The following is a 20,097-nucleotide window of genomic DNA, read 5'->3' as shown; positions in this document are numbered from 1 at the left end:
TTAAAAAAATCTTTAAAGATAGCACATACTATGTGATTAAAGGACAGCATGCACCTAGCTTTAATAAAAATAATGAGTTAAGGCTGATCATGTAATATAGATAATGACAAACATGAAAAGGGGTAATAATAACATAATTTATACCTAAAATAAAAGTTAGTGAATATAAAAGAAAATTCAACATGCTCTTCTATCCTTTATTAGTTACCTAATGAAAAATGATTCTTTACATTTTCCACAGCAGTTAGGTTCCCATTCAATATGATTTTTAGGAGTACCAAGAGCCCCTTCATCCCAGGGTCTTTTGCTTGGTCAAATCTTGATTTGATTCCCCTTAGATATCACACACATACACACAGACTTTTAACAATATGTATGGAGGATTCAACCAATAATATTTTTTCACTTAAAATCACAAATATTCCATTGAATAAAATCAAATTAAACTGTGAGAACAGGGATGCCTGGGTGGCTCAGCGGTTTGGTGCCTGCCTTTGGCCCAAGGCATGATCCTGGAGACCCGGGATTGAATCCCATGTTGGGCTCCCTGCATAGAACGTGCTTCTCTCTCTCTCTCTGCCTATGTCTCTGCCTCTCTCTCTGTGTCTCTCATGAATAAATAAATAACATTTAAAAAAAAACTGTGAGAACAATAAAAATAATTTATTTTCTTCTTCCCAACTACTTACTACATAATATGAGTGTAAAAATATTTTCTCCTTCTATTAAAACTATCACTCTGGATGGCGTCAATACCATATACCATAACTCTACACATTTAATTTGATTTTTACAATATCAATATTATAAATGTTATGTATTAATTACAAATGCTATATGTATGAATTGTAGAAAATGAAGATTATCCAGAACTATTCAAGGAAGAAAATGAAAATTATCAATGATCAAATAAAATAGTCACTAAAACTTTTTTAGGTATTTAGGTTATCTCTAGTTAATTGCTATTGTTAAAAAAGATTCATATTAAGGGAACACTATACCAGATAAATGCATGAAATCTCAATAGATTTCACACTTATTTATTTATTTATTGCTCATGCTCAACACAATCCAAACCAGTGTTTCTGATTACCTTCAAATAGTGGTTCAGGGATGCAATATCCTTCCATATTAAGGCTCCACCATCTTTAATATGTGGCTTTCAAGGTCAACATGGAAAGAGAAAGAGCATAAACAATCACCAGTGAGACTGGAAGTGACACACATCACATATCACTTCTGTTCACATTCCTTTGGATAGGGGTTAATCAGATGGCCACCTCTGACTACAGGGGAGGCTGGGAAATATGCATTAGCCATGTGTCCTGGAAGATGAGGAAATGAGTTTGGTGATTAGTTAATAGTTTCTACTGCATAGGGATTGCAGATAATCCTTCTTGGTAAATTTCATGTTCATGATTGTTTCTTTAAGAGAAATTTCCAGAAATGGAGAGTCACTTTAATATTTTATAAATATTTTGGACACATGTCAACCTTCTAGAGTTTCATCACAGTCTTAAATGTTAGATAGATCGAATATATTAGTATCCTTCTCAGGAATACTGGTTTTCTTGAACTTGGAGAAATCATGAATCTACAGGTTCTCTTTTCTGGGATCATTTCCCTGATGCTATGCCATTCATAAGAAGCTAGACTCTTTTAGATAAAAGTGTATGTGTGTGTGTGTGTGTGTGTGTGTGTGTGCACATGTGTGCATACTTATATATGTATATGCCTAAGCCTAGTTAAATATGTGAAAGTACATTTCGGTTATTTTTAGAGATCTTCATGTTTTTACATCATGAAAGGACAATTTATAAAAGTTTGGATAAATTTTTTGGATAAACCGAAACATAAATTTGGTTTGAAAATCATCCACATTTTTACCTGTTTGGAAGAACTCAAAAATTCAAATACTTCACTTTTGAATTTTGTAGTTTATTATTCATACAGGCCAAAAGTTACTTTAAAATTATTTTCTAATCATGATTTATTTCTCTACAATTCATAATCAATAAAAGTAGTAAATAAGGAAAATTCTAATAAAAATGAATATAATTCCCTGGAATCTAAACCATAAGTTGATGTCAGCAGTGCTTAGCATATAATTTCTTACTGGTTTCCTCTACCATACTACGGAATCTGTTCACTCCCCATGAGATTGACTACTTCCTAAAGGTGACCTGCATTGATCTCCCCCATGTCTTCTCCATTATTCTCAAATTTGATTATTGCATTTGCTTCTTCTCAGCAAATTTTTTCTGGACTTCTCCTTAAATGATTGTGTGTTTATCTCAATAAAATGGATATTCTTCAAACATCTTACTGCATATTTTCCTTAATTAGTCTCAGTGCTAACTAAAGCCTTAACTTCCCTTCTGTATTTTCTCTTGAAAGTGCCGGTTAACACTTAACAATAATCCTGTCTTGAAATAGAAAATATGGTTCTGAGAACTTGAACCAAATGAAATATCGATTCAGGTTGGAGAATATTTTGATGTTTTAGTTTTGTTACAGTTCAGTTGTCTTAGAAAATATGTAGGTTTGGATTTAGTTCAGACTGGTTCACTGGGTTTTTTGTTTTTAATGGATTTGATTTATAGTTCTGTAAAAAGTTTAATATTGGGTTTAGGTCAGAGAGGACACGTTCAGCAAAATAGTTGTTTGTTTCCAACTTTGGTTCATGGGTCATTACAAGGCCTTGGTGTAGTAACTATTTCCAAAGCCACAGCATGAAGTTTGCTTCTCACTGTGGAGTCTTCAACCAAGAGGACAATAGATGCCATTCACACCCCACAGAATTTTGACCACTCACAGTAGACCTAACACTGTTATATACATGCCCTGTGAGATATGGCAATAACAAGGAGTCACATGTTTGGAGACTATTTGACTTTTATATGATGGGATTTTCTTTTTCTTTTTCTACATATGGATAGGAGGGTTCCTATAATATCAAACTTTAAATGTCTCAGTCTCAATTGTATTTTTCATTCTGTCTTTATTTAAATTGAAAATAATTATATCCTAGGCAACAATTTCCATTGTAAATGGACTTCTTCCTTTTGGCTTATTTAGTGGGCTTTGATCTCAGAATCATTGCACATTTTTAAGAGACTCACCTACAAGGCTGGTTCTCGAATGAATTCCATCTTCTCTCTTATTTTCACGGCTAAATGTGGAGAAGGATTATCCAGCTATTGAGTATACTGGTAGTAATATTTTTCCAGCCTGGCAATGTTTTATTCCAAACTGCACTTTAAAAATATTGGTAGGAAAAAAAAATATTGGTGGGGTTGTCACTGGGTATAACAATACTTGAGGTGAAGAAAGGGGGCAAAATCCTCCCACCAGAAAAACTCTTTAAAGGCTGGATAAATAGTAAGGAGTGTGTTTAATACAACTAATTTATAGATAAATGTGGTGCCAAACCAGAATACATTAACAAGGTAAGGCTTCGGGGTCTCGAGGTAAGATAATATATTGCTTTCATTAAAAAGCAATCTGCATGGACGACATCCACCAGCACTGGAAACTCTGCAGCTGTCACTTTTATCAGGGGAACAAGAGCAAGCACTACATTTTAATCACTGGAGTTTGTCAGGAACGAAAAACAGCCAGCTTCCCACAAATCAACAGACATGTATCCTGATAAGGGAAGTGCCCTGGGAAAGGACAGCTACATACCACATGACACCACCTATTCTAGGGTGATCAAAGCCCAGTAATTGTTGAAGATAAATCTAGTGATTTGGGGCTTTAGGATGAAATAGTTGTCTTTGAACAAAGCAGACACACACTTACACGAATTATCCATGACTTAGAACATGTTTAGATCACAGTATATATTTTGCAGTGTGGGAAGAAATGGACAACAAAACAGCAAAGCCTGGGGCAGAGGCATCCTCATGCTGATAACTCATTTCTGGCTATGTTATACTTTGATTAAATTGAGAAGCCATTAAAAAAAAATGGAATAAGAGTCAGGAGAAGCATATCTGCATAGAAAAAAAAAACAGAAAAAACCTGGACAAGTAAGACGAGTAAGGAATTAGGATTATTTCCTGAATGCTCACACCTCTCACACTTGCCACTTAGGGAAATAGAGCCTAGCCTAAGGCCCAGTGAAGGCCATTTCAGCCCTGTTCCCGTTCAACTGAATTTAGGGTCCTCACGACAAATATCCTTAAGATGTCTTGAGAGAGTCTGTGCCTTCAACACAAGAAATTAAACCTAAAAAAATAATAGTTTTTTTTCAAAGTTTGCAAACAAGCAAAAACAAACCAAAAAATGGAATATATATATATTACACATTTTTAAAGGATTCAGATGTCATAGTGAAAACCCATGCTGTAGAAATGTAGAGTTAACCAAACAGGGTTAGAATTTAAAGTCAGAGTGCCTTGAAATGAATGACATCTTAAAGATCAATAAAGTTCAGAAAGATGAGACATACAGGAATAAGACATGCTGGCAAAAGGGAGACCATTTACTCCTGGGGCAGTAAACTCAGAAGAAACTGAATTCCAGCTTTGAAAGTCATTGATGGTCCCAACCAAAGAGATTGTGATCTATTTTCAAGACCCAAACAAGGCTCTGGTTTAAATTACAGCTGTCAAGCGCTGGCTCCTCAAATACCAGTAGAACAACCTGTTAATAATACAAGACAGTTTATTCCTTATCAAGGTAAGAAAGAACATGAATCCATAGACCCAAAAAATTATACTAATTGAGGTGAAATTCACATAACATAAAGCCAACCATTTTAAAGTGTGCAATTATGTAGCATTTCTTAAATTCATAGTATTGTGCATCCATCACTTTTATCTAGTTCCAAAATATTTGCATCACACTCAAAGGAAAACCTTTAACTACTCAACTGTTGCTACCCATTCCCCTACCGCTACCCGAAATCCCCAGTAAACACTCCTCTGCCTTCTTTTCTACGGATTCACCTACTGTGGATAGTTGATATAAGTGGAACCATATAATGTGTAACGTTGTATCTGGCTCCTTTAACTTAGCATAATCTTTTTGAGGTTTATCCACACTACAGCATGTATCAGTACTCTGATTATTTTTTTATGGCTGAATAGTATTTCATTGTATGGATATACTACACTTTATTTCTCCATTCTTTCATTGATGGATGTTTGAATTTGAGTTGTTGCTGTCTCATCTTTTAGCTTCTATGAATACTACAGACTTGAGGTAAGGGCAAGTTCTGATGTATTGGAATTTTGAAATCTGGATAAAGGATGATTTTTTAAAGGCAGGACTTGAGTAGGACTGGGAAAGGATTACTATATTATCATTTGAGGTTACTAGAAACAGCAAGCATTTTGAAGCAAAAGCTTAAGGAGTCATGGGATTGTGACGTGCCCATTGATGCTTTCTGTTAAGACTTCATGGATCTTTCAGGAAATTTCTGTAATAAACAATCTTGGGCAAGAGACCCCTGAAATAGTAAAATTACGTTCTTGGCAACAATAGAATCATAAAGTCATGTTGATGTAGATGCTAAGTTGTGTGGTGTGGTCCTCACACCACAAGAAATGGAAATACATTAATAAGGATGCATTTTCTGGCAATACTGAGGGCCAGAACTTCTCTTGAACGTTTCCAGCTACAAAATTCTGTAAAGTAAGTTAACCAAGGTTGATTCATATAGTGCCTCTGATAAATGTTAGGATCCTGGGGAGCAAGAACCATATCTGTAGGCCATTTGTATCACAACATCATTAATGATCTAGCACACAGTAACAGCTCCCTAAAATCTCAAGGAGTCATAATAACATGACATTCTTGCAGAAGTGATTAAGGAAACATTCATTGCAAGCTACCACGTATTTTGCCAATAAAAATGAGCACCACTTTAAATACCTTAAATTAGTTGCCTCTTGTCATCTGTGCTCATGGGAAGCTATTTTATCATTGAATAAATAATGATCCTTTGCAGTTTGGCCATTTTCCCAACCTCTGAAAGGATATGGGAGAAGTTGGACTATCCTTGCAAGGTAGGAGCTGTAAAGACTAAAATAAACTTGGCAGCCAAGCTAAGTATCCAAAAGCTGATGCTGCCCGATAACACAGAGCATATTTATAATGAGAGTTTCCTGTAATTAAAGAAAAACTAACTGCAAGGAGTAAAAGAACAAATATTTCATTCCTGATGCCTTTGGATCGATCAGAAAGAGTATTGCAAAAGTAAAGACTTGGCTATTTATTTTCAAATAGAAATAATCAAAGTGGATATTGTACTGCACAAGGAAAAACATATTTTGGCTCCATAGAATATATACTCCTGAAATCCTTGATACCTTTTCTAAGCTAGAAGGAGTGCATTAGTTTACCTGCCTCTAAACACTGCAGATGGAGAAAGAAAGTGAAATTGCCACTTGTTTCTGTAACCACTTGTCACTGAAAAACAGTTGCTTCTTCTGGAAATAAAAAGAATTGCCTTTGCTGAACATAATGAATATTACTTAGGAGAGATTTTTTTAAGTGGATACGAAGTATAGGGATCATTTACATTTTTCATAAATCTCCCCAGTACTTCTTTTCTCTTCTCTTTCTTTTTTTAAAAAGATTTATTTATTTATTTATTTATTTTAGAGAGAGAGAGAGAGAGCATGCATACTCAAGAGGCAGAGGCAGAGGCAGAGGCAGAGGCAGAGGGAGAGGGAGAGAGAGAATCTCAAGTAGACTCCCAGCTGAGCACAGAGCCCGACATGGGGCTCAATCTCATGACCCTGAGATCATAACTTGAGCTGAAATCAAGAGTGGGATATTCAACCAATTGAGCCTCCCAGATGCCCAAAGATTTTTTTTAAGGCTGAATAGTATTCTATTGCATGTACATGTCACATTTATTTTATCCATTCATCCATCAGTGGACATTTGAGTTGCCCCTACCCCTACCCTTTGGCTATCGTGAATAATGCTACTGTGAAAAGAGATGTACAAATATCTGTTCAAGTCCCTTTGGGGTATATGACAAGAAATGCCATTGCTCGATTATATCATAATTCTATGTGTACTTCTGAGGATCACCACCAAGTTTTCCACAGATCCTACACCATTCTATACTCCTACCAAAATGCACCAGCATCCCAATTTCTCTTCATCCTCACCAATCTTGTCATTTCCTGTTTTACTTTATTTATTTTAAGTGTATTTTTTAAAAAGATTTTAATCTTAAATAATCTCTTCACTAAAGTGGGGCTCAAACTTACAACCCCAAGAGTCACAGTTTGTACCAACTGAACATGCCAGCCAGACACCCCTTGTTTTATTTTATAACCGCCATCAGGTGTGAAGCGGTGCCCCAGGGCTAAGCTAGACATCTCACTTTACCCTGTCCTCTTTCCCCACTTTACCTCCTTTATTATTTGGTTTTCTTCATTTCTCCTTGCTTTCTTTAGTCGAATAAGAACTAGACTTTCCAAAAACACTGGGTACATTTTGTCTCACAGGGAGGACAGGTCCATAGCAAAGCATAGCTCTCAGTCTCTGCTCAGGAGGATGACAGTAACCAGTATCGACTCTTCAGAATACTTGCAAATATACTGAGGGGAATAATTTTGTGTGACCTTGATCTTTATGGGCAAGGTTAAGTTTGCGTCTCCTTAAGAGGAGAGGCAAAGGAACATTCTAGTCTTTGGCAAGCCTCACAGAGTGTTTTGAGGAACACAGTACAATTCCCTGTATGGTGTTTACTCTGATTTTGTTGGTACAAACAGTAATCAGGGAACGCCACTGCATTTTACTAAGACTGTGATCACTAAGTTTCTGTCCTGGCTTTGCCACAGACTTTCCCAGTGGTCTCAGGCAAGTACTTTCAAAGCTTCAGTGTCTGGATTTGTAAAATGAGGATATTTGAGTTTAGGTCACTTCCAGTTCTGGGACTCCACTTAATATGGGATAATCCTCAATAATTGTCTATTATTTGACATTTGAGAAATAAAGAGGCATCCATCTTATAGGTCAAAGCAATGTATAAAGTAAAACTGGATGAGTCCATTCATTAAAAAGAAACTATTCCATTGTATGTAGCTTTCTATGGATTGAAAGAAAGATCGCATAAGACGCACATCAGAACATAGCCCATGGCTTGCTCTGGTATAAAACCACATAACTGTTCTGTGACAATGCTGATAATAATGGAAAACTCTGAATTTTATCATCTTTCCTCTCACTCTCTGTCATCCCAAACCCTATTTCTCATCAGAGGTTATAGGGTTTGGGTGATTTCTGGGTTATCTGGAATTTTTAAAGAACATAATGGGAACCCTGGAAAATCATAGGAAAGTTGTAACAATTTAAAGACCGAGATGCATTTCATTCTGAGTATCTAGGTATTATTCTCCTTTAACTCTGAACATAAGTCTGCCAACAGTTAAAAAGAGCCCTTAAATAAGACTTATGATCTTTTTTGATATGATTAAAATCTGATAGATTAAATTTAACCTATGGTTAAATGGTTTAGATGAATATCTAAATCACCACGTAATAGGAAATTCTTTTTACTAATTTTCATTTTAATCCACTAAGTCATGAAATCCAACGTTTTGTTTATTCTTGTTTCTTTTCTTGCTTATTCTTTAATTCTTGTTTGTTTTTGTTCATTTTCATGATGTACCAAAACATAATTGTTAACAAACTAGGATTTTGGAGTGAGCTAGATAATCTCAACTCTCACACATACTTGGGGCACTTCTAAATTTGTCTTGGTGTCCAGACTAAAATAGACCATGAATAGTTATGGAATGAATTCATGGTCTATCCCTCCTAGACACTCCATATTCTCTTCATGGTCAACACCAATAAATGGTTCTGAGCAGGATTTGGTCTTGATGGGGTCATTTTTCCCTTGTAGGGTGTCGCTTGCACACCTGCAATACAGCCTGTGTCTAGGTTTCTCTGTTTTCAATTCAGAGGACCCTTCTCAAACTACCTACCTTGAGGGTAGGAACCTTGCATTTACCAGCACACCACAGGTAGAGCCACTATCTTAGGTGCAATCTTATGTTTTCAACCAACCATACAACCAAATTTTGACTGGAGTTTTTATGGTTAATGAAAATAGAGGCTCCATCCAAACCCCATGCTCACCAAGGATTCATTTCCTGTGATCAGACCCACTAAAAACATATGTGAGTTCTTGTGTGGTCCTATTTGTTCATTTTAAATCCTTTCATTGATATTACAAACTCTGGATAGTTTCTAGGATATAAAGAAACACTTTTTGCTTAAGTTTAGAAAGTTCAATTAAGGGGAATTCTGTATTACAAACCCATATTTAAGAGTTGTGTTACTCTCTGATATCCTGAATGGAACAAACATTAAATGGTTTTCTTTGACTATCATTTTCTCTTGGAATAAAATTCTCTGTGATCCATCATCCACAAAACAACTTAAATAACATCACCAGTCAGCTGCTGGCCCAGGAAAGAAGCCACATTGTCTTTTCTTTTTTCTTGTACTTTTCAAGAGAGAATCTGAGTATTTCATGTTGATTGCTTGATTGGCTGCAGAGGGACTCTTTAAAAATACTAAAAAAAATCAGGAATCCAGTACAAATCAAACATAAGCTGCTATCAATCATGTGCTCAGGGCATTATGTGAGGTTTTTACTCAGAAAGATGTCATTAAAAGTTGCAGAAATTAATTGGTGCCATTGAATGTAATGGCTTTTCCTGCCATAGTTTCTCAAATGTAAAGAAAAATTATGGATAACGTAAATTCCTCGTGGGATTCTTATAGATGTCTGCTTTGTTCTGTTATTGTTTATTGCAAATGTTATTACTGTGATCTATGGCCCTATCACGCTTTGTCTATACTGCGCTGCTATTCTGCAGCCCACAACAACGGAGGGCTTTACTCATAAGCGAAGACTGTGTTTATTTGGAAATTCTTTGCTTTTATATATTCCAAAAGTGTCTCAAGGTGTTCATTTTGTGTGTTTAAATTTTTATACAAAAACACATTTGTTCTGATTGATTAAATATTGACTTACAGCATTTTTAGAACAACTCTGAATCTTATTTAAGTTCAGGGTTTGTGTTCTGCTTTCCCAGAAGGTTTGAATTCAGTGTAATAATGGCTATTACTTTGTGTGAATCGATGGATCGAGATCCACAATCTTTCTCAATAACAATGTTGGTTTAATTAGTACTAGTGTAAAAATTTGACTCTTAATTAAGGAGCAATTTTATATCTCTAAAAAAAGTTCAAGGCCTCTTTTTGGAATCTTAAATGCTGTCTTGCACTGCATAATCATAACTCCGTATGTAAGTTATATTAAATTTTTATCTAATACCACTAGAGGTTAATCTTTGGCTTCCAGATATTTTGAAGGCATCTGTGGATGCCTTATTTATTCTTTTCTTATTCTATGGCACAAGATTCTAAAAATTTATGAAAAGGGACAAGATGCCCCATGGAAAATAAAATGAATTACTTTTACAGTTTAGTTTCCTCATATTTTGGTTGTGTCTTGTGAAATTTTAGAGTATCTCTAGGTTAAACAGCTTATGACACCTCTTGAAAATTTTAATTTGCTAAAATTATATCAAATGTTGAAAATTTATAATAGAAAGTTAAATTAAATTCAAGATCAAGATGGCTCCTTAGGTTCACATACACTCTGGCTCTGACATACAGAAATGGTCAAGAAAAGAATGAACAATCTACTATAAAAATTAGTCAAAATTAATTTTAGAATACATAAGAATAGTGAAGCTAAAACTCTAAAAGAAACAATATTTTGTTTAGGTTTGTTTGATTTAAACCTGGTAAATTTTATGGCATGTTTGGGAAGAGTTATCAAAAAACTTTATGTTTTGTTACTAAATATATAAATAAATATAGGTAGAAAATAATAGTGACCACTCAAAAAATGTGGATACATTGTATACGTTTCAATACAGGAAAGAAAAACCGTAGAAGATGGGCACCTGGTTGGTTCTATCAGTTGAGCAACCGACTCCATTTTGGCTCAGGTCATGTCACAGAGTCATGAGATTGAGGCCTGCATCAGTCTCTGTGCTCAGCAGAGAGTCTGCTTCTTTCCCTCTGCTCTTCCTTTGGTTCTCATGCTTTTTCCCTCTCACAAATCAATAAATAAATCTTAAAAAAAAAAAAGTAGCAGAAATATTGGAAAAAAATTAACAATCCTATTAAACACAGAAAAAGAGAAGGGAAAACAAATGAAAAAATATGTAAACCAAACAAAAAATTAAATGGTATAAATAGGTACATCACTAGTCACAAAAATTCAGATAGGTTATTGACTCTATTAAAAGACAGTTTATGGGGCACCTAGGTGGCTCAGTGGTTGAGCATCTGTCTTTGGCTCAGGTCATGATCCCAGGTTCCTGGGATCAAGTCCTGCATCAGGCTCCCCACAAGGAGTCTGCTTCTCCCTCTGCCTCTATCTCTGCGTCTCTCATGAATAAATAAATAAAATACTTAAAAAAATAAAATAATAAAAGTTTATGGAAGTATATATATATATTTAAAGGTAATTATATCTTATTTAAAGGAAGCAACTTGAAACTAATTTGTTTTTTAAAAGTTGTGTGGGCTAAAACAGGTTTATGAAAAATTAGGCCAAGGCTACATGGTCCAAGAGGAAGCTAGTCGTTGGGTGACCATATCAGTCAAAGTCCAACCACAAAAGCAGAACCAGTAGGATATCATATTAAGAGATTTAAGGGACACATGGCTGGTTCAGTTGGTGGAGCATGCGACTCTTGATCTTAACCAGTGTGAGTTCAAGCCCCAGGTTGGGTGTGGAGCCTACTTAAAAAATAATAATGATAATAAGACAAAATGCAATTTTTAAAAAGAGAGACATTTATTACAAGGAGTTGATTTTTGCACTTGTTAATGCTAACTAGGCAAGATGAAAATCCTAGACTAGGGCATCCAGAAGGGTAACTCTCTGGCACAAGCTGGCCATAGTGGGAGTTTCTTCTGCTTCAGGAAAGCCTCAGCTTTCCTTTTAAGATCTTTCAGTTGATTGAATCAGGCACACCCAGATTAACTAGGAGATTCTTTTTTATAATCAACTGATTATGGACTATAATCACATTTATGAAATGCCTTTAGAACAACACATACATTAGTGTTTGAATAACTGGGGTCTGTGATATATTACAAAGGCCATCAGGATGAGCAAGATCTGGCACTATTGGAATTCAGGGCAGGTGTCTCCTTGTCAGTGAGGCTGTAGGTCACTTCTTTCACATTAGCTCCCCAAATTGGATATTATCTTTATGACTAGATACCAGCTTCATAACCGAATTCTACTGAAGCTTCTCCAGTGACAAGTCAACTGCAAATCCTAAGAGCACAAAGATTCAGTTTACCAACTTCCCTCCATTCTTGTATATCATTGCTGTTAGTCGCTGGCTATCAGGCAACTCTGAATCACTCTTTGTGAACATTTTGTGTTCACCCTTTTCTCTTGAGACTTGCCAGTACAGGGTGACCATTCTTTCTACAGGCCGTGGTGAAGGGAGAAGATTTTATACATCTGTTAGAATAAAAAATGGGCAAAACATTTGAACAACCAGTTCACCAGAGAAAATATTCAGGTAGCAATTACTGTCATGAAAAGTCACTCAATATGATTAATCAGGAAAATGCAACCACAATAAGATATCACTCTACACACTCGTTGGAATGGTGACGTTTAAAAAAAAGAAAGAAAGAAAGAAAGAAAAGAATTCTTACTTTGTGCCAAGCATTGTTCTAAGTATTTTGCAGGTATAATTTAATCTTCAAAAAAACCCCTACACGAGATGGTGCTATATTTTTCCCCATTTTACAGAGGGGATAAAAAAGAGTAGAGCTGGGATTAGAATAAGAGTCAGATTTTTTATTTCCATGCTTTTAACTCTTCTGCTATATGCCTAAGCTCTTCCTTTAGACTTTCCTCTCACTCAGCAAGTCTTCCTTCCAGAATACCATACATCCACCCACAGAAAAGGCACTCCAAAAGTCAAGCTAGTTTTCCAATTTTTGTACAAAGTCTGGGACTAATAACTATAGGCAAATTTTCAATGGTTTACTTTTTCTTTATATAAATAGATTATTTTTCCTTTAAAATTTTCTTGGGACTAATCAATTTCCATACCATAAATAATGGCTTTTGTATTTCAAGAGTTCAGAGAAGTATTCTGTATTAATTTGGGTACGCCCTACATTTGGAGAGCTAAAATTGTTATTTTTCTTTTTTTAAAAAAAGATGTATTTATTTATTCATTTATTTGAGAGAGAGGAAGAGGGAATATGAGTAAGGGAAGGAGCAGAGGAAGAGGGACAAGCAAACTACCTGCTGAGCACAGAGCCCTATGTGGGGCTTGATCTCAGGACTCTGAGATCATGAGATCATGACCTGAGTTGAAGCTGAGTCAGACATTTAACTGACTGAGCCACCTGGCACCCATAAAATACTTACTTTTCAAAGAGTGGTTCCCTTAAATGGCAATATAAGACAAAGAAACTCTCTTAATTTTAGGTTGATAAGAAATAAACATTGCAAACCCTTTCCCTGTTAAATGAGCACAAAATAAATGATCTTTTTCTACTACCTCAAGACTCTGAAGAAAGTACACATTTTAGGCAACAAGCCATTGGGGGTAAAATGAGATATGAGCCTTACTATTAGAAAGATTTTGTCTTAAAAAAAAAAAAGATTTTGTCTGGCTATCACATCTTGATAGGACAGTAAGAAATGTATGAAAACTTGAAACCTACATTGGAGTTTGAAGTGATAACAGCTAAATTATGGAGAAAATAAACTGATTTAGTTGCCCATTTTCCAGCTTAGTTTTGCTTATAAAGCAGCTAAAAATCGATGTTGAGGTTTTAAATAACTTTTCAAATAAATGCATTTGGTTATTTCATAGTAGTCCACAGTCCTCTCAAAGAGTCTCCTTCTCCTGTGAGTGTCCTTAAGAATAGAGGCCTAATCGAGGATGTGGAGGAAAAGGATCTCTGATGTCATGTTGGTGGGGATGTGCAGCCACTGTGGAAAACAGTACAGAGGTTCCTCAAAAAAGTAAAAATAGACACACCACAGTAGGGTTTGCAATAGGCACACTACTGGGTGTTCCCTAAAGAAAATGAAAACACTAATCCAAAAAGATATGCGCACTTTTAGGTTGGCTGCAACATTATTTTCAATAGCCAAGATACGGAAGCAACCCAAGTATCTACTGATGGATGAATGAACATGCATCCATATTACATATATACCTCGTATATATATATTTATATTTATATATACATATGATAATAAGATATATGATGAAACTCACCTCTCCTGTTCAATAGTTCAATAGTCTCTCTTGCCAAAACAAGTAGCCCATGCTTTTCTATCCAACAGGTCACGAGTCCCCTATGCCTGGCTGCCGCTTCCCTGACTTATGACCAGCTCTTCTGGTGTCAGGAGGGATGGAACAGACCTGCAGCTTGGGCTCAATAAACTTTCATTGCCTTTTCTATTGCTTCTTTGCTACCTCATTTCTTTAGCCATATGCAGTAAACTTTCCTTTTTAGAATATCAGCCACTCTTCAGAATTAGTAATAGCACAAGTTACATCTGTCTGCTACAGACAACATGCATCAAATTCACGTCTCCCCTAAACACCAGAAGAACATCATTCTTCTTGGACTTCTTTCCTGGTGACACTCTATATCATGTGGAAAAGATCAACCACATCCTCAAAGGGGAATGAACTTCCACCAGTCTACCTTTTCCTACATACTAGCATTCTACATTAAAATAATTTGAGTTTCATAAATCTTAAAAATTCATTTCAGAAGACTTTAAGGTATTTAATCCATGTTACCTAAAACTAAGACTGATAGCTCAGTCTTGCATGAAGTAAAGATCTATTTATCTTAATAATGCTTTTTCTGGATATCCTTGATAGGACAGAATATTTTGTGACAAATGCAGATCTCTAGAACTTCTTAGAAATCTGGAAGATCTGGCAATATATTGGACATGAGATCCATTATATGAATTGTTCACTGAAACAGAGTTGTAGTTTAGCTGACATACGCTCCTTACTCCCCCGTAGTCCCCCAAGAGAAAGGAGGAGTTTTCTACTGCATTTTACCATCATATGGCTTGACTTTCAATAAGTGCCTGGCCCCTGTAGACATCTGAGTTTTCAGCCTTTGTCTATAATTACTCATATCCAGATAGAACTAAACCTCATCTGGTCATTCCAGAAGAGGGCTGCTTCTTTGGCTTTGTACCCACTCAGAATGCAATCACTGGTGCCCATAATGAGGCAGCATCTGCCCTATTCCCTAGAGTAATGTGGAAAAACTTAGAGAAGTCTTTGAATTAAAGACTGAAAATGAAGACAAAAGAAAGATATGCTGAGAATGGGTTAGTGAGTTAGGACACCTCCACCATGCTGATAGCAATGCACTCCTCACCTGCTCATACAGGGAGTATGGGAGCAATGCTCAACCTGTTGTTTTTTCCCCATTCTGGACATATCTAAGAATCAATTCCTTGGAGGAAAAAAATACACATTTATGCACCATCACAAATTTTTTCAAACAATTTTAAAGGTTTCTGGTTCTCTTGTGAGGCCACCTGAGAAACTTTGGGGTTCACCAGTCTTGATGTGGACCTCATGCCCTAAGAAAGAGAGAGAGATCTGACATCATATTGCCTTTACTCTGCACAAAAGGGCCTGCCAAGGGACCTTTTACTCTGCACTAAAGAGCCTGCCAAGGGACCTTTACCTAGTGTGACCAGTGGATAATTCTGGATCATTCTGATTCAATTCAGATCTTCCTTTGCATCCAAGGTTTTGTCTTCTTGCTTCTTATTTCATGCTATTTATCTTGCTTGTTCCCATAATGAAGACATAGCTTCAGCTCTTACAAGGGTTGTCCACAGAAGGCTAAGCTTCCCACCAGTGTGTTCTGCAAATGCCAATCGGCAGCATTCCCACCATCGAGGCTATGCCCACCACAGCTCACTGCAGGATGAGAGTTCCTCCATAGGCCACTGGAAAGAGTGAAGATTTTACAATCTTTGCTTGGAGCTAAAGCTAAGGATAAATCTATGGACGACACCATTGCACTTCCTGAGGTATCCCACATCAGCTCAAATGTGGTTGCTCAATGACTGTCTACTCACTATCCACCTGGATTATACAGACAGCCTCAAGTAGATCCTTCCTAAAATAAAAGCTGAGAATGGCAATTACTTAACCTTGTTGGTTTCTGTGATGTTGGGATTGGTAAGAGGCTGTGAAATTTTATTACAATGTATCCAGTGATGCCATGTTGAATTCTCCAAGCACCCCTTTCTCCCAACCAATTCCCTCATCCCCTCTCATTCTGGGGTCTTTGAGTTTTAGCAATGCAGCCAGACAGATAGGCTGTAAGATCGTGGATAAAATGACACAAATAAATAATTCTGTAAGTTTTTGACATTTTTCCCTTAAGCTTTTTCCTTCAGAAAACTGTTGCCAAGCAATTCTGTATAAAGTGAATTGCAGAGAGCAATCATGAAAAGAGCTCAGGGAAAAAAAAAAAGAGGAAATTTATCTCATTCTTCTTCTTCTTCTTTTTTTTTTAATGTAGCTTCTCCTGTTTTCCCAGTAACGTCAAGTCTTTAATCTTTAGCATTATAACCTCTTGCCATGTGAGAGAGTTGACATAGCTTCTGTTTGATGAGGATGCCTTTTGAAGGGTCATGCCCAATATCATGGCTTCTTCAAGCGCTCGAGATTGCTTGTGCTTTTTGATGTCTTACCTCTTGCAGGCCTGATAAGCACTCCGATGACCATGATAAATGAGGATCATGGGAAAAGTGATAAGAATTCAAAGGCTTGGCGTGAGTTATGTCCTCACTCGCACAGAAGTGAAGATTCTCTTATCTTTCTCTTTAATTTCTTAATTACAAAAAAATATTTCGCGTCTACACAGAGAGAATTCACAAAAATATTTTGAGAGTCTTGCCTGATACTGAATACTCTGCTCTAAGACCCTTTTCTTGCTCATGATCTTTTTGTTGTTTTGTTCTTTTTGTTGTTGCTGACTCGGTTTTTTAGTGAACACCAACATTCCCTGTTAAATACTGAAGTGGTTTCCCTATAACAGGAATACTTTGTGGGAGCACCTGGGTGGCTCAGTGGTTGAGTATCTGTCTTCAGCTCAGGTCATGATCCCGGGGTCCTAGGATCAAATCTCACATTGGGCTCCCCATAGGGAGCCTGCTTCTCCTTCTGCCTCTCTCTGTGTGTCTCTCATGAATAAATAGATTTTAAAAAAAAATTTTAAAGAAATGCTTTGTGGCTGAAGTAGCAGGCAAACCTAAATTACCATCTTAACGTGGGCATCAGGAACACACATTCCATATGTAAAGATTCCAGGCTCCTCTCTCTCTCTCCCTGTAATCTGGCACGGCTGCATGGTAGGTGTACCACCAAAGTCAGCTTGCACACAAATGTGGATTCTAACTCAAACCTACCCCCTCACAATTCCCTCCTGCTGGAGCTTACAAAAGAAGAGAGTTCAAATCCGCCTTAGCTCACAGTATTCTTGGGTAGCACAGAGGGGCTTGGCAGAGAAAGAAAAAGACAGGAACATGGACAGTCATCGTGTGTGCCTCCTGAGAGCCACACTGTTCCCTTGTCCCTTCTTCCTTCTGGCCTCTGACTGCCAAAAGGTACACCTGCCATTGCCTCTTTTGTGATAGGTCTTCCTTCTCTGTGAGATTATTCATCTCCTTTTCTATTCCCTGGAGCCGCATCCGTTAGCAGTGGGATAAAGGAGAAGAGCATGGTTACCAAGGGTCTTCAGATCTGGTTAAAATTCTGGCTCTGCTATTTGTTACCTATGTGATCTTGGGCACATTACTTACCTTCTCTAAAATCCAATTTTCTCATCTGTAAAGTGGAGATAGTAACCATTATTTATGGGACCACTGTGATGAGGACATGAGATAAAATACATCAAAGTGCCCGTGACAATGCATGGCACACGGTAGTATTTGATCAATGTTAGCTCCTCCCTAAACGCTGCACTGGCAGGACCGTGCATCTCCCTGTAAGGAAGTCCCCCTGGGGAGAAATATGGTACCACTCTTCCATGTATATTAAACCAGTCACTTAAATTGTGAAGTACAAGAAAACCAGGTATCTGTCTGTTTCTCACCTGTACAAATTGCGAATTATTTTCTCCTTTGAGTTTGAGGCACTTGTATAACCTGACTGTCACTTGAATTGCAACAGTTCACCCTAGCCATGTTATTTACCCATATAGACACCATTCCCCACCCCCCTACACAGTTAAGATCTACTAATGAAGAGAAATTTTATGTCCAAGTAATCCATTCTCTCATGATATCTCTTGAGTTACAGATAACGTGTGGTTATATTCTTGACTGATGCAACTTTGTATCGCAGATCATCATTTGCCCACCCATCTCATCCACCAGCATGTGAGCTTCCTGGGGTCAGGCAGTGGTCTTCTGTTTTCCCTGCAAAGCTCATAGCACAGTGATCTGTGCACAGTGGTTAATTAACCACCCTATCACTCTTCTGAAACAGAAGACTCAAAGCAGGCATGTTAGGTGCCCAAGTCCAAGTACATTGGCATTGAAGTAACTCTTCTAACCAGGAAAGAGTCAAGTGTGCTTTAGCATTTTAAGTCTTCTCTTTCTTAAATGTGTTTCTTTGGTTTGCTTCATTTTTATTCTATATCGAGAGCAGGTCTATAGAGTCTACAAAGTCCTCTTGATTTTGTAGCACCCAAGTCCCCATTCTAGCTCTCTACCTTCTTTCCTATATGATGTTAAGACAGTCCCTTGCCTTTTCTAGACCACAGTGTCTCCGTTATATCGATGTCTCATTTTAGAGATGGTTCCTAAGACCCCTTAGGTCTAACACTTCCTGACAAGCATGAAAATCCATCTTGTGGGTTCGAGGAATGCTGCCCAACCATGGCATGACAAAGTATCCTCACCTGAAGCTCCTAAGGTGTCACCTCAGATGCTTGTGTGGTAGGCATCCAAGTGAACTCTGTGACTCCCACAAACCTCCAGGGGCTTTAGTTGGTTTCTTGTTTCTCATGCAGGTAAGGGTGACAGGGGGCTGCTGCTGCTCACTTCTACCCAACTCTTATTGACAAGGGTGTCCAGCTTCTCCTTGGCATCACTTAACAGCTCAGATTTAGAATCTTCTCTCTGGTAGATCCAGGGAGAAGTCAGAGAAGTCAGATTTGTCCTGTATCAGGAGAAAAAAATTAAAAGACTTTAATCATCACTACTGTGGTTTGACAGCTTTTCTAACATGGAAGTGTCATTCTCTTCAACAAAAAGTCTTCAATAAAAACAGAGACGTGATACAAGCCAGTTTCCCTGGATTCCCTAGGCCCTCTAAGTGTGATGTGAGGTAGCCGGAACTTTGACATTTTGGGCACAGAATACTTCCATTCTTAAATTTTGCTGGTGAAACAAAAAACAGAAACTCTTAACCCTGTTCTTTTGAACTTGAACCCTGTTCAGTTCTATCACCTGAAAGGTTACGTGCCTTCTTTGTGTAGCTGGACGTTTTCTCTCCATTTTAAACACACGTCTCTCTACTATCCCTATAAAAGGGATACTCTTATGCAGTGTGGATAGAATGCAGAGGGACATTTTCCTTTACAAAGTCTGTGCCTTTTACTTTTCTGTATTGAACAGGTTCTGAACTGTGTGAATAAAAATATTGCCTGCAATTCTTGGCTCTAATTTGGAAATTGGCCTTGTTTTCAAAGACAGGAGAAAATGAAGTATGGAGCAAGGAGTAGAGAGAAGAGCAACCAGTATATAAATGGGATCTTTAGAAATGCAAAGGGAGAGCACTTTGCACCATAATTATTCAGATTTCTTTAGTCTCCTTCAAACCAAGATTTGTTTACTCGAGGCATTACAATGCAGTGAGACAAATTAGACTAAACTTTTTTATCTCGGGTGGTTTGCCCATGCACTGATTGAACTAGTATTTCTTCCAAAGATTGTCTGGGAAGATAAATGAACAGGAGGAGCAATTAGGGTAAGGAAAAACT

Source organism: Vulpes lagopus, chromosome 7 (assembly GCF_018345385.1).
Source record: "Vulpes lagopus strain Blue_001 chromosome 7, ASM1834538v1, whole genome shotgun sequence".
Classification (NCBI taxonomy): Eukaryota; Metazoa; Chordata; class Mammalia; order Carnivora; family Canidae; genus Vulpes; species Vulpes lagopus.
The sequence above is the reverse complement of the archived record's forward strand: the minus strand, read 5'-3'. Positions refer to the sequence as shown.